Below are 15,259 nucleotides of genomic sequence, written 5' to 3' on the forward strand. Positions count from 1 at the left end.
AAATAATAGCATACTGCATGATTTCATTTATGTGAACTCCTACAACACAGAAAATTATCTACGATGATAAGAACAATCAGAACTGTGGTTGCCTTGGATGGAAGAGGTAGACATGCCTGGGAGGATGTGAAGGAACTTTACGGGGTGATGGGAATGTTCTACGTTTTGCTGGTCAGGTTCTGTGTCCTGGGTGTCTGCATTTTTTCTTCTTTAATTTTTATTTTATATTTGGGAAGAGTTGATTTACAGTGTTGTGCTAGTTTCAGGTTACAGCAAAGTGATTCAGTCACACACACACACACTCATATATCCACTCTTTTTCAGCACTTTCTGTATTTTTTTAAGGAAGAGAGTACCATTACTACTTATACATGTTAGTGTATGTACATTTTGCCTCGATAGGAAAAAAAAGATATGGCATTCTACTTAGTAATAAACATATTGAACTATTTAGGGGGAAGTTACTGATGTCTGCAGTTTATTTTTAAATGCATCAATAAAATAAGATGAATTAACAGATACAGAAGTGATTAGAGAAATATTTGGTAAGATGAGCATAATAGCATTAGTGGTAGAATTGAGGTTATGGGTAAAAGGATATTAATGCAGAATTCCTTTAATTTTATTCTAAATTTGATATTTTAGTAAGAAAATTTTGTCATCTGAATCAACATGGATGAGCCTGCTGCTGCCGCTAAGTCACTTCAGTCGTGTCCGACTCTGTGCGACCCCATAGATGGCAGCCCATCGGGCTCCCCCGTCCCTGGGATTCTCCAGGCAAGAACACTGGAGTGGGTTGCCATTTCCTTCTCCAATGCATGAAAGTGAAAAGTGAAAGTGAAGTCGCTCAGTCGTGTCCGTCTCTTAGCGATCCCGTGGACCACAGCCTACCAGGCTCCTCTGTCCATGGGATTTTCCAGGCAAGAGCACTGGAGTGGGGTGCCATTGCCTTCTCCGATGGATGAGCCTAGATGTGATCATACTAAGTGAAGTAAGTCAGACAGAGAAAGATGAGTACCATGTGATATTGCTTATATGTAGAATTTATAAATGATACAAATGAACCTATTTACAAAACAGAAGTAGTCTCACAGACATAGAAATGGTTACCACAGGGGAAAGTCAGCAGGCGGCATAAATTAGGAGTTTGGGATTAACAGATACACACTACTGTATATAAAATAAACTATGGCCTACTGTATAGCACAGGGAACTGTAGGCAATATCTTATAATAATCTATAAGGGAAAATAATCTGAAAAAGTGTATGTATCAGTTCAGTTCAGTTCAGTCACTCAGTCATGTCTGACTCTTTGCAATCCCATGGACTGCAGCATGCCAGGCTTCCCTGTCTACCACCAATGCCAGGAGTTTGCCCAAACTGATGTCTGTTGAGTTGGTGATGCCATCCAAATAATCTCATCCTCTGTCATCCCCTTCTCCCGCCTTCAATCTTTCCCAGCATCAGGGTCTTTTCCAATGAGTCAGTTATTTGCATCAGGTGGCCAAAGTATTGAAGTTTCAGCTTCAGCATCAGTCCTTCCAATGGATATTCAGGATTGATTTCCTGTAGGATTGACTGATTGAATCTCCTTGCAGTCCAAGGGACTCTCAAGGGTCTTCTCCAACACCACACCTGAAACTAACAAACACGATATTGTAAATGACTATAATTTTAAAGAGAAAGAGAATAATGTAGACGAGGCACGAAGACAGCGATGTCTTATGCACCTGACATGCAGCTCTATGACTATTTTTGGGTAAAATGTTGTCCCAGCACCGTTCATCAATAATCCAGGTATGAAAACCACCAAGCACCCTCTGAGTGCCTTCCAGGTGCCGGGGCTTCAGTCTGGAGAGTAGAACATAAATCACAGCACAGATGGGCCAGGAGTCCCGGCCAGGAGTGGCTTCATGGCAGGCATGTCATGGTAATGATGAAGTGTCTCCGTTCCTCCAGGGGAGGTGTGGACAGGATACTACAACAACCGAGAGTGGCGCTGTCACCAAACAGATGGCTTGTGCTTTGAGGGTGTGGTTTGAAGAACAGAGAACAATTAAACTGGATGGGGAAGTGGGCAGGAGGCGATTAGAAAGAAAAAGTCTTTCCGGAGGAGGCACAAATCAGGTTAACTAAAAAAAAAAAAACCCAAACTAAAAAACGAATGTGGCTAAAATGTGGGAAGATTTGGGACACGTGCTAAGAGATGGATGGTTGGGAATGACCATATTGTTAAGAACACACAGACAAACAACATTTCTTTTCAGGAGGACATACATTGATAAATGCTGGGAAAGACCATGTGTAAATGACCTTAACCTTGAAGGTTGCCAGTTATTCATGAGGGCAAGTAGATGACCTCTGTCTTTGATAACCAAATAAGGAAATTCTTATATATGGGAGAGAAGGGGTTTTTTGTGTGTTTTTTTCCTTTTTAAATTTTTTGTAATCAAAATACAGTTGATGACCAAGGTTGTATTAGTTTCACATGTACAGCAAATTGATTCAGTTATGTACATGCATATATCCACTCTTTTTAAAATTCTTTCCCCATATAAGTTATTATAGAATATTGAGTTGAGTTTGCTGTACTATACAGAGAAGATTTTTTAAAAGCAAAAACACTTGCCATGTGAACTTGATCTTCATGAATTTCAAAGGAGTGGGCTGGTTATACCTCAGGCCTAAGATATCATTTTGATGTATGAGTGATAATTCATAGATAGAGAACCATTTCTCCCAAGAAATATTAATGAGTTGAAGCTGCACTCCTGAAGTCATACAGATCCAAACCCTCCCCTGAAGAAGAGATATTTGTTGTATTACCTTTCAGATTTGCAGAGTAGACCAACTGCATGCTTCATTTGAATAAACATTCTGGTAGTACATAAATGATCAATTTTAAATACATCAGAGTCAAAGAGAAAACACTTAACACTGAGATTATAGGGAAATTTTTCCCTCAGTCCATTCTAGCTATGAACATCAAGGTTCATAACAAGACAAGCTACGAAATCATGTTTGATTTTTGTTTTGTTTTTGTTGGCTTGGGTTCTACAGAAGCACTAAACTACCAGTAAATAGGCTTCCAATTGATAGAATGCCCCATAAACTGGAGTTTACTGTATTTGGAAAACATGAATAAAATCACTACAGATAAGTTTTATGTTGGAGAATTTAAATATCTTTTTTTATGTTTCTGAGAAAGCATGAAGTAATTTTAGATAGGCCTGCCCCCACCCCTGCCACAATGCTTTCACTTCTTTAATGCAAGAACAGAAAACATTCTGAAAAATATATGAGCAGATATGATTTCCTGCATATTTAAGAGAGAGTTGCTCAATCCATCAAGCTTTTCTCCCTAGGAGAATCTACCAGCGGGGGCAGACTGTGACTTTGGTTTTGTCTTTTGAGAAGCCAGCATGGTATTGTAAATGGACACGTTTTCTGAGCTGTTTCTCCAGAAGGAAGATTTGACCATTGCTTTTGGGCAGTGGTTTTCTGCCCTGCAAGTTTCCTCGCCCTGACCCTGTCCCTACCCCATGCTCCTGCCCTCACTCTCTGGCTGACCTCAAAATGCAGAGGTCCCCACCTCCGGGATCTAATGTTTGATGATCTGAGGTGGAGGTGATGTAACACTAACAGAAATAAGGTTCACAATAAATGTAATGCACTTGAATCATCCCCGAACCACCCTCTCACCCCGGTCCATGGAAAAATTGTCTTCCACAAAACCGGTTCTCTTGAAAAAAGGTTGGGGCCTGCAGTCGAAACTGCAGTAAACTTATCAGGGCAGAAGGGTTAGATTGTTGTCTTTCTACAAACACTCTTCCCTTCTCCTCTGTGAGGATTTGTCACCTCTACGTCACGTGGAATTCTACCATGGAAGGGACCAGAAGGTGACCCCTGGTCATTTCCCTTTCTCCCACCCCACCTAGACAGGTACACCCTTCCATTCGGAAGTCAAACCTCAAATGAAGATTCCAAGACAGCTCAAGGGTGGGGCATTTTCATACCCTGACACCATTCTCTTTGCTACCACCTGAAAATCTGAAATGAACGCCTCATCCTCCCCAAAATGTGAAACTGAGAACTTGAACACCAATATCCACGTGCGATCTCAACATTAAAATGTCTAGCTAAGAATTACCAGAGAGACCTTGTCAAGTCAGAAAGTAAGAAGTGGGGAAAAAGAGGATTGGTGTATGTTAGAAGGTCACAGGAACCAACTAGAAAGATCTCCCAGAGATCAAACTAGAAAGAATTGAGAAACAAAGTAAATACTGATAACATTTGATTTTCACTGAAAGTACAAAATAGACATTTGTGATTGCATACTGACAGTGAAGTGAATAAGGATAAATGACTGAATAAATAAATGAAGAAGAACAGAAAACTGTTCCCTAACAGAAGAATTCCAATAAACAAGGAAGAAATGAGGGAGATAGAAAACCGTCACTAGAATACTGGAATAATATTCTCTGCCAGCAAGATTCCCTGATGAATAACAAAATGAGTGAGCAGGGTATTGGCACAGTTCTAATGTTATCTCTCCTCAAATAATTTTTAATTACAAAGGGAAAAATACCACCTTTCCAGTAGAGTAACATGGAATTAACATATCACCACGTGGTCATCTTGGTTACTTACTTAATAATGAGACTTGCCAATATCATGCAGTCCTAATATGACATACATACTAAGCAGATCACAATCATGGCACATCACCTACGTGACATATTGCCCCCCAAACTATAACCTCAATCTAATCATGAAAAAAACCAGACAAACTCCAATTCAGCAGCATTCTACACACACTTGGCCATTATTCTTAACAAGTGTCAAGTTCATGAAAGAAAAACAAGGCAAGGGTGGAGAACTGTCACAGATTGGAGCAGGCTGTGGAAACAGAATAACTAAATGCACTGCACAATCCTGGATAAGAATAAAAGCATCAGTGGAAAAGCTGCTTGAAGCAAAGTCCCTAGTGTAGTTAGTCACATACCAAAGTTAATCTTTTAGTCTCGACAGTTACACCATGACCATGGGAGATGTTGATCAGGGGAAGTGAACAGGAACTCAGCACTACCTTTGAAATTTTCCTGTAAATTTACAATTATTTTGAAACTAAATTTTTTTTTTTTTTTAATTTCAAAGCTCTGCCAAAGATCAGGGTACTGTTTTTTTTAAGATCCATGTGACATGGATGAGTCATAGTGAGCTTAAAATTAGCCATATCAGCTAGGTGTTTGTTGTATGAACCAGAATCTGATTCTTTGTGTGATTGATTTTTGTTTACCTTAAATGCAAAAACTTTATTTATCCCTATTTTTTAAAAAATCACTATTGGTTTAATCTACTATTTCACTAAAAGAGCTCTTAAAAAATGCTAAATCTATCATGCCATGCACCTCATGGTCATTGCAGCTTTATTCACAATAGCTGAGATATGAAAACAACCCAAATTTCCATGAGCAGGTGAATAGACAAAGAAAATGGGATATGTACACCCAATGGAATATTACTCAGCCTTCAAAGAGAAAGAAATCTTGCCGTTACAAAAACACAGATGAACTCAGAGCTCATTATACTCAGTGAAATAAGCTAGTCACAGAAGACAGGTACTACCTGATTCCACTTGTGTGAGAAATCTAAAATAATCAAACAGAGAAGCCGAGAGTAGAAGGCTGGTTTCCAGGGGCTGGAGAGAGGCGGAAATGGGGAGTTGCTTTTCAACGGGTAGGAAGGTTCTACTGTGCAAGACAAATACTTTCTAGAGATGTGTTTTACAATGCAGTACCTATAGTTAACAATGAAATGTAGAGCACGTATATGTTAAGAGAACAGAGGTCATGTTGAATGGCCTCAAAAAATGGAAACAACAACAAAGGACACATGGAAATGCTTGGAGGTGATGGATGTGTGTGGCCCCTGGCCTGCGGGTGTGCCTGCGTCCACGCTCATCAATATGCATGTGTTCAATGTGTGCATTTTTGGTATATCAATTTTTTTAAACTTCTCATTTTATATTGGAGTATAGCTGATTGACAATGTTGCGGTAGTTTCAGGGGGACAGCAAAGGGACTTAGCCATACATGCACATGTATCCATTCTCCCCCAAAGTCCCCTTCCATCCAGGCTGCCGCATGACATCGAGCAGAGTTCCACATGCTATACAGTAGGACCTTGTTGGTTGTCTATTTTAAATATAGCAGTGTGTACGTGTCATCAGTTTTTACTTCAATAAAGCTAAACAAACACCAAACCACATGTGATTAAAGGGATGTTATGTACACATTTGCTTTCAAACCACTTCTGTAAAATACTGAGGCAGCACTGAACCCAGCAGCAAGTTTAGAAACATGTCATGAATGAGCTTCATTCAAATTGAAGTTGATTTATTGAATCAAGATCCTCCATTTTTCTATCAACACTACTAGATAAAATCCACTTCTCTATGTTTTACTCACATTTAAAACATTAGGAACTTTCCCCTACAGCCACAATGTGTTTGAATTTTAGCAACATTTTGAGAGAACATGAGCTTCACTAACAATCCCAGGTGTGCTACGTAACCAAAAACGCAGTCTTCAGCAAATGACTTCATCTGACCCTCATTTTGTCTATCTGTAAAATGCAGGCAATAAGAGTTATTCTACCTAAATGCATGTCCCTTCATTTTCCGTAAACTCCGTGAAGCAGCCCGCACAGCACCGAGCCCAGAACATGAGCGTACTTCTCCACTGCCCGTCTCTCTAGGATGCTGGGTCTGTGTTTCTGGGGCCTGGGATTCCTTTCAGAATTTCCCTGAAGGTAGTGGACTTTCCACCAAAAATGCACTGGGTACGTGCAGAACATGTGCATGTTATTTTAGGGAGCTCACGAGGCTACATAGATCTATTTGCTTCAAGGCTTCACAATTTCTTAAGTAACTTGTTCCCCATTTCAGGACCTATCTTCTCCTTTTAAGAATAATTACCCTATGGTATCTAGAATCAGGAACTTCCCTGGTGGTCCAGTGCCCAAGACTCCACACTCTCAATGCAGGGGGAGCCTGGGTTTGACTTCTGGAATGGGAACTAGATCCCACATGCCTCAACTAAGAAGTTCGCAAGCTGCAACTAAAGATCCCGCCTGCCGCAAGGAAGACAGAAGATCCAGAGTGCTGCAACCAAGATCCAGTGCAGCTAAATAAAGAAATGAAGGCTAAAAATCCAATTAGAAAACGAGGAAGTCATTTTTTAAAAATTTAAAAATATTCTGAGCCAAATCCTTTGTTTTTTTTAAATATTTATTTTTAATTGAAGGATAATCACTCTACTATATTGTATTGGTTTTGTAGAGCAATTAGCCTTCAATTAAAAATACATTTAAGTATTTTAAAAATTTAAAAATAAAATATATAACCCATGAGGACCTACTATGTGGCATGTCTTATGGCTCAGCAGGCCCACTCCTTCCCAACCCCGCCTCCAGGTGGTTCTCAGCTAACAGTCACAGGTTTTGAGAGTCCTCTCATGATTCCTCTGAACAGGTGGGATCAAAGTGGCAGCAAGGATTCAAGCTCATTGAAGGCCACCAGGTGCTTTCCTCCTGGCCCCTCACTCGTGTTTGATCCCTGATTGTTTCCTCTACCTTTTCAGCTGGAAACATCAACGCAGATGGAAAAGTGATGCCAGGACTGTGAGCTTCTCTTCGGATGCTGCCCGTTACCATTACAGAAGGTCAAGAGCCTTTCTCTCCTTTTTTTACAAGCCTTGCCAAATTTCCCGCTGTGCTGCCTTTACTGTGTTCACGGGTCTCACTGGGGTGCACGGGTGGAGAGGGGTGGGTGGGCAGAGCGGGTGCAGGGTGGTAGTCGGGGGGTGGGCGGCCTCCTCGTATTATGGTTTCTTGCGATGCTTTGATAGTCCTTGGGTCCACCTTTCAGTTGTGTGATTTCACTGGAAAAAATCTCATACACATAGACTGTTAATACAACTCCCCCATCAAAACTGGGGCTACCCTGATAGTTCAGCTGGCAAAGAATCCCCCTGCAATGCAGGAGACTCTGGTTTGATTCCTGGGTTGGGAAGATCTACTGGAGAAGGGATGGACTACCCACTCCAGTATCCTTGGGATTCCCTGGTGGTTCAGCTGCTAAAGAATCTGCCTGCAATGCCGGAGACCTGGGTTCAATCCCTGGGTTGGGAAGATCCCCTGGAGAAGGGAATGGCAGCCCACTCCAGTTTTCTGGCTTGGAGAATTCCACTCTATAGTCCATGGGGTTGCAAAGAGTAGGATACAAATGAGCAACTTTTACTTTTCCCCCAATATTTAGCTTTATACACACAGAGTCTAAATCCCCTGGAGACAGAATCCCATGGCTATAAACATCTCATCAGCTGTGAAACCCCACTTTCCCAGCTTTAAGATCTGAGGATCCCCAGTGAGATAAGCTGTTGGCATCCCAGAGTATGTCATATGTGTTTACTTGGGCAACGGGGCCCGTGTGCCAGCCTGACTCTCCTGCTCAGCATCCCCTTCCCCGCCTTTGCTGTCACAAATGCTCCAGTGAGCTCACCCTGGACTTGCTCACCCACCCAGCCAGGCAGCTGGGTTTCCAAGCCAAAGGCTACCCCGGGAGGCCCCTGGGGTCCCTGCATCTGAGCAGGCCCAGGTGAACCTGGCTCCCCATTCAAACCAGGCCTCCTTCCGGCCTGGTCCATACCCGGGCATAAGCAACCTCCTTCAGGACTCAGGTTACAGGGCTCCTCTGACCTCTTCTGCTCCTTTCTCCCTGGTGAAGGGCCTCGCTCTCCACCCCTTTCAATGTGCTGTGTGTCTCTGGCATCCTTAAGGCCCTCCTTGCCTCTATCCAAGAAGCCTCTGCCTCTATCCAAGCTAAACAAACAAGCAGACACAAAGCCCAGTCTCCCTGCACAGAAGTTCATGCAGGTGAATGTCTAGGAGGGCCATCTACCCGTGACTTTACAACTTATCTGCCTCTGACACTTGGGCTTCCCCGGGTGTCCAAGCAGCATTTGTGGCTCTATTCTTTACCCATTAAGCCCATACAATGTTATCACTGGAAGATCCAGCTCAGCTCAAATTCTAGATCAGCTCTGGTGACCAAGAAAAGCAGGGAGGACCTCCGGAGCATCAATCCCACCAGAAAATAAAACATCAAGTTGATGTTGCTGCTTTTGGAGGCTTTGATGAGCCCTGCACGCCCCTGGAAGCCACTCGTCTCCATAAGCTATGTGATGGGATGTCTCCTGACTCTAGGGGAGTCCCTGCACCCACTCATCCCCACCCTTCACCGAGAGCAGAATCCAGGACGTGGACCCGGGACACTGACACCCTCTCAACTCCTGCCTGCCCCTCTCCCAGGGGTATTGACCTGGGTCCTCAGGCAGTGTTTCCAGCTCCCAGAGACTAGGACTCAAAGCTGGAAGCCACAGCAGCCCCCTGGTCCTCATGCAGGGAGATGTCCCCCACACCTCACTGTCCACTCTTGCATTTACACTGCAAGAAGGCTCCCCAATTTCTGCCCCTCCCACGGTTCCACATTCACAGGCCTTGATCTGAAAATGACCCCCCGGTAAGCCCCCAGGTGCATCCTGGAAGAGCCTCTCACTTTGCCCCTCCCCACCCCCCATCATGCTGGGTCTCACTCTGAGTGACAGCAAACCTTTCAAGGCAGCAAAGGGTGGGCTGGTGGGTGATGGAGGAGGGTGCTTTAGTGGGTCAGTGGTTACTTTGAGTCTGTGAGCCTTGCCTCCCCACTCCACTGGCCACAGCTCCCACCCCACTCCAGTTTTCTCTACTTGTCACAGGACTGGGTCTCTGGTAGACACGCAGATGGCTAAAGACTGATCTACCTGGGCCTAGAATACAGTAGTTGCTTAATTAATGCTCATGGAGAGTTGTCCATGCAACAACTAGAAATCAGTACTTTAAGAACTAAGTCCAACTCTTTGCAACCCCATGGACTGTAGCCCACCAGGCTCCTCTGTCCATGGAATTCTCCAGGCCAGAATACTGGAGTGGGTTGCCATTCCTTTTTCCAGGGGATCATCCCCACCCAGGAGTCAAACCCGGGTCTCAGGGCATCCAGGGGCAGAGTTGGTCCAAACTGCCCCTCCAGGATCCTGCATTGCATTGCAGGCAGATTCTTTGCTATCTGAGCTACCAGGATAACTCAAGTTTAAAAACTGTTCTAGGGATCAGAAATTCCAGTTCAGTTCAGCTCAGTCCTGTCTGACTCTTTGCAACCCCATGGACTGCAGCACGCCGGGCTTCCCTGTCCATCACCAACTCCTGGAGCTTGCTCAAACTCATGTCCATTGAATTGGTGATGCCAATTCACCAGCATATTGGGCATTTATCAACCTGGGGAGTTCATCTTTCATCTTTTTTGCCTTTTCATACTGTTCATGGGGTTCTCCAGGCAAGAGTCTTGAAGTGGTTTGACATTCCCTTCTCCAGTGGACCACATTTTGTCAGAACTCTCCAACATGACCCGTCTGTCTTGGTTGGCCCCACACAGCATAGCTCATAGTTTCACTGAGTTAGACAAGGCTGTGGTCCATGTGATCAGATTGGCTAGTGTTCTGTGACTGGGGTTTTCATTCTGTTGCCCTCTGATGGAGAAGGATAAGAGGCTTATGGAAGCTTTCTGATGGGGAGACTGACTGAGGGGGAAACTGGGTCAGAAATTCCAAGAGCTTTGTTAATTCCAAATCCTACTAACCTAGGGAATAGAAGGAAAAGTGAAAGGGGGAAAAATAAGGGGAAGAGGCGTGGTTACTCACCACTTGCTTTCTGCTTCACACTCTCGCTTGCAGCCCGAGTATCAAGTCTGCTTTTCTCCCTCCTTCCTTCTCCCTCCGTCCGCACTTTCTCCGGTCACTGCCTGCCCAAGCTGGGGCTCACTGGTAACAAAGGTGGAATTCATTTAAAGGAAGGTGCTGATGGGTACATTACTCTCCCTGGAAAACCGCAGCATTTCCTTGTGACTTTGGTGCCTCTCATTCAGGGAGGGGCTAATGTCCATTTTAGTCACGGACAGAGCCTTACCCTTCATTTTCCACTCCCAGGAGTAGAAAGTCTTGATGGCAGAAGAGACCCAAGGGAGAGCTGTGGGCCCGAGCCGCCAGCAGGGAGGGTGACCAGCCGGGTTGGGCTCCCTTAAATTCAGCCTCATCGATAGTTTGTTGGGTGGCCCACATTTCACGTGCTGGTGACTCTGTTGCACTTCCAATAGCTTCTCAGCAAGCCAGACATTTACAAGGCGGTTGGTCAGTGCAGGGGAAGATTTCTAAGAACATCCTGAGGACAGTTCTGAGAGCAAGTCTGAATGTTTCACAGGTGAACAGAGGGGAGACCCAGAGAGGACCGTCCGGCCCCACAGCAGTGGAACTCGCTGGCCTGGTTTCCCATCAGGAAACTGCTGAGTTCTAGACTCACCTGGAGAACCAATAAGGCCCCAGCACAGTTCATGGCAAATAGATGAGAAAACAGTGGAAACAGTGAGAGACTTTATTTTCTTGGGCTCCCAAATCACTGCAGATGGTGACTGCAGCCATGAAATTAAAAGATGCTTGCTCCTTGGAAGAAAAGGCATGACCAACCTAGACAGCATATTAAAAAGCAGAGACATTACTTTGCCAACAAAGGTCTGTCTAGTCAAAGCTATGGTTTTTCCAGTAGTCATGAGTGGATGTGAGAGTTGGACTATAAAGAAGGCTGAGTGCCCAAGAATTGATGCTCTTGAACTGTGGTGTTGGAGAAGACTCTTGAGAGCCCCTTGGACTGCAAGGAGACCCAACCAGTCAATCCTAGAGGAAATCAGTCCTGAATATTCATTGGAAGGACTGATGCTGAAGCTGAAGCTCCGATACTTTGACCACCTGATGGGAAGAACTGACTCACTGGAAAAGACCCTGATGCTGGGAAAGATTGAAGGCAGGAGGAGACGGGGACGACAGAGCATGAGATGGTTGGATGGCATCACCGACTCGATGGACATGAGTTTGAGCAAACTCTAGGGTTTGGTGATGGACAGGGAGGCCTGGCGTGCTGCAGTCCGTGGGGTCGCAGTCAGACACGACAAGTGACTGAACTGAGCTGACAGTTCCCGAGGGACCATGGCCTGAGGTGTTTATCTTTCCTGCCAGCCTGCTCTCCTTTCATGTTTTTCTTATTTTATCTTAATCCAGTGGTTTCAGTGGTTTAGGTCAGTGACTGTCAAACACTGACTGTATCAGAATCACCTGGAATGCTCGTTTCCCTTGGATTTCCTGGTTCCACCTCCAGAATTTCTGATTCTGGAATGAAGTCCAAAAATGTGTCCATTTCTAACAAGTGCAAAAATTTGCATAGAACTTATGCTAATGCTGCAGATCCTGGTACTACCCTTTTTAGAAACACTGGTTTAAGTCTTGAGAGTCATACGTGTTGGAGAAGAACACAGCGTATGGTTATTTGAAGGGGAAATGGGCAGATTGGAGAATGGATACGACCCAGTAATAAAATAGTACAACACTCACTCACTGCTGGGACTTACTGTCATTTTCATACCACGTGCTGGGCAGTGGACTAGAAGCAACGTCTGGCTCTCTCATAAAGAACATCCAGACAGAAAGCAGGGGTCCCTGCTCAGCCACGGCCCTGCTCTCTGCTGGCCAAGAGCAAACCTCGCAGGGGGTTGCCCCTGCCCCCTGCGGGCCTGGCTTCTGCGGGCAGCACCCCAACGCTTGCCTCCCCCCAAGGGTCAGGGCTCATCCTCAGAACCAGCGGCGACTTTCCCCTTTAGACAGCGGCGACAGCTAAGGATCAAAGCAAGTTAGGAGGCTGATGTAACAACGATGTCATGGCTGTCATGGTCCTGCGAGAAAGTCCTCCGGTAGGGGACGCCCGTGCAACTTACAACAGAGACCGTGACACACAGAACCAAAGGGCAAGACCAAATGCAGGCTGTCAGGGAACAGGGTGGCGCCTCTTCACCCTGTTCTCACCCGTGGCTTAAACATCTGGGCTTCGATGAGAATAGGAGCTGTCCAGTGTGTTACGGGGTTTGGGGTGCTTGGGGAGAGTTCCCGCCTATTTATCTTTCACGTGGACCTGCTGCTTTGAACCAACCTTCCGGGATCACTGGGGGCTCATTAGAATGACTTGTTAAAATCCACACTTGAATCATCGTCATTCTTAAATGAGAACTACCCTCTAGCTCTTCTAGAGGTGTCTCCCCAGTGAATGCTGGGGGTACTGAGGGCAGGAAGCTCCACACAGATGGGGTGTCTCAGCCTTTAGGCCTCATGATGGCATTGGCGATTTGGAGGGCATCCTGATCAAATACAGTGCCCCAGATAAATCTGAATTCAGCAAACAGCAAACATCATGTTTGTTGCACAGTTTAATACTGCATGAGCCATACATATACAAAGACATGCTCTGTTGTTTTTCTGAAGCTCAGTTTTAAATGGGCATCCTGTACTTCTATTTGCTAAATCTGACAATCCTACCTTTGTGAGAATCCACCTGTCATAGCTCAATGAGCTGCTTTTGCTGTATTCATTGATTTTCAAGGGCTTCCCAGGTAGCTCAGATAATAAGAAAACTGCCTGCAATGCAGGAGACCCGGATTTGATCCCTGGGTTTGAGAGATCCCCTGAAGAAGGAATGGCTCCCCACTCCAGTATTCTTGCCTGGAGAATCCCACAGACAGAGGAGCCTGGAGGGCTAGTGCATAGGGTCGCCCAGAGTCGGACACGACTGAAGTGACTTAGCACACATGCGTGCAAGGTCTTCCCTGGTGGCTCAGGCAGTAAGGAATCCGCCTGCAACGTGGGAGACCTGGGTTTGATCCCTGGGTGGGGAAGAGCCTCTGAAGAAGGAAACAGCAACCCACTCCAGTCTTCTTGCCTGGAGAATCCCAAGGACAGAGGAGCCTGGCAGGCTACAGTCCATGGGGTCACACAGTCAGACATGACTGAGTGACTAAGACTTCAAAGGAAGTAAGGGGGTGAGTAATGAGAACTGGGGACACGGCACTGTAGGCGGAGGGAACAGCAGAGCGGGCCCCTGAGACAGGAAAGTGGTGGGTCAGTTTGAGAAACAGCCAGAGGCCCAGTGTGACCGGAGCGCAGCGTTGACGAGGAGGATGGTAGGAAATGAAACCGGTTAATGGTGAAGGGAGAATGTAGTGTCGGCAGAGGACACGGTGTCTTATAGACCGTACTACTGTACTGAGGACTTGGGCTTTTGCTCTGAGCCAGATGGAAAGATGTCTGCGGTTTTGTAAACATATAGCTGAGTCACTATGCTGTGCGTCAGAAAATAACACAGCATTGTAAAGCAGCCATACTCTAATAAAATAAAAAAAAAAAAAAAAAACACGTGGAAGCCTGAGTTTAACCTTTTGTGCTTTGGATGTGAAGGCATTTTGAGCACTTGAGAGCATTGTACACATGTCCTGGGCCACAAGAGCACACACCTCAAAAGGAATCCCACCCACCTCTTCGCTAAGCTGCAGAGTAACAACCAGGTTAAATCTCGGGAGAACTCAGTTCTGCGCCTGATGAAAGAAAAAGAGACTACACACTTATGCAATGCAAATTTTAATAGGTATAAATCAGCATGTGGTTCCTTCTGAGACTTCACCCCCTGCCCTGCTGATGGTCATCCTCTCCCCATGTTCTCACATAGCTGCCCCTCTTTTATGGACAACCGTCAGGTTGGACCAGGGCCCGTGCTAAAGACCCCAGCTCCAAGGAGTCACATTCTGGGGCCTGAGGGGATCAGGACTCCAACATACAAATTTGTGTGTGTGTTGTTGTTCAGTCACTAAATTGTGTTGGACTCTTTGTGACTCCACGAACGGCAGCACACCAGGCTTCCCTGTCCTTCACTGTCTCCCAGAGTTTGCTCAGACTCATGTCCATTGAGTCGGTGATGCCATCTAACCATCCCGTCCTCTGAATTTGTATGTGACACGGCATAATTCTGCCTATAACATAAGTTGACTTGTTTGCCATTGAAAGTGGAAGTGTTAGTCACTCAGTCATGACTGACTCTTCAACTCCATAGACTGTAGCCCACCAGGCTCCTCTGTCCAGGGGATTTCCCAGGCAAGAATACTGGACTGGGTTGCCATTCCCTTGTCCAGGGGATCTTCCTGACACAGGGATTGAACTCGTGTCTCCTGCATTGCTGGCAGATTCTCTACCATCTGACCCACCAGGTTTGTCATTGGGTTTTAGTAAATACTAACCAA

The sequence above is a fragment of the Cervus canadensis genome, chromosome 3 (assembly GCF_019320065.1).
Source record: "Cervus canadensis isolate Bull #8, Minnesota chromosome 3, ASM1932006v1, whole genome shotgun sequence".
NCBI lineage: Eukaryota > Metazoa > Chordata > Mammalia > Artiodactyla > Cervidae > Cervus > Cervus canadensis.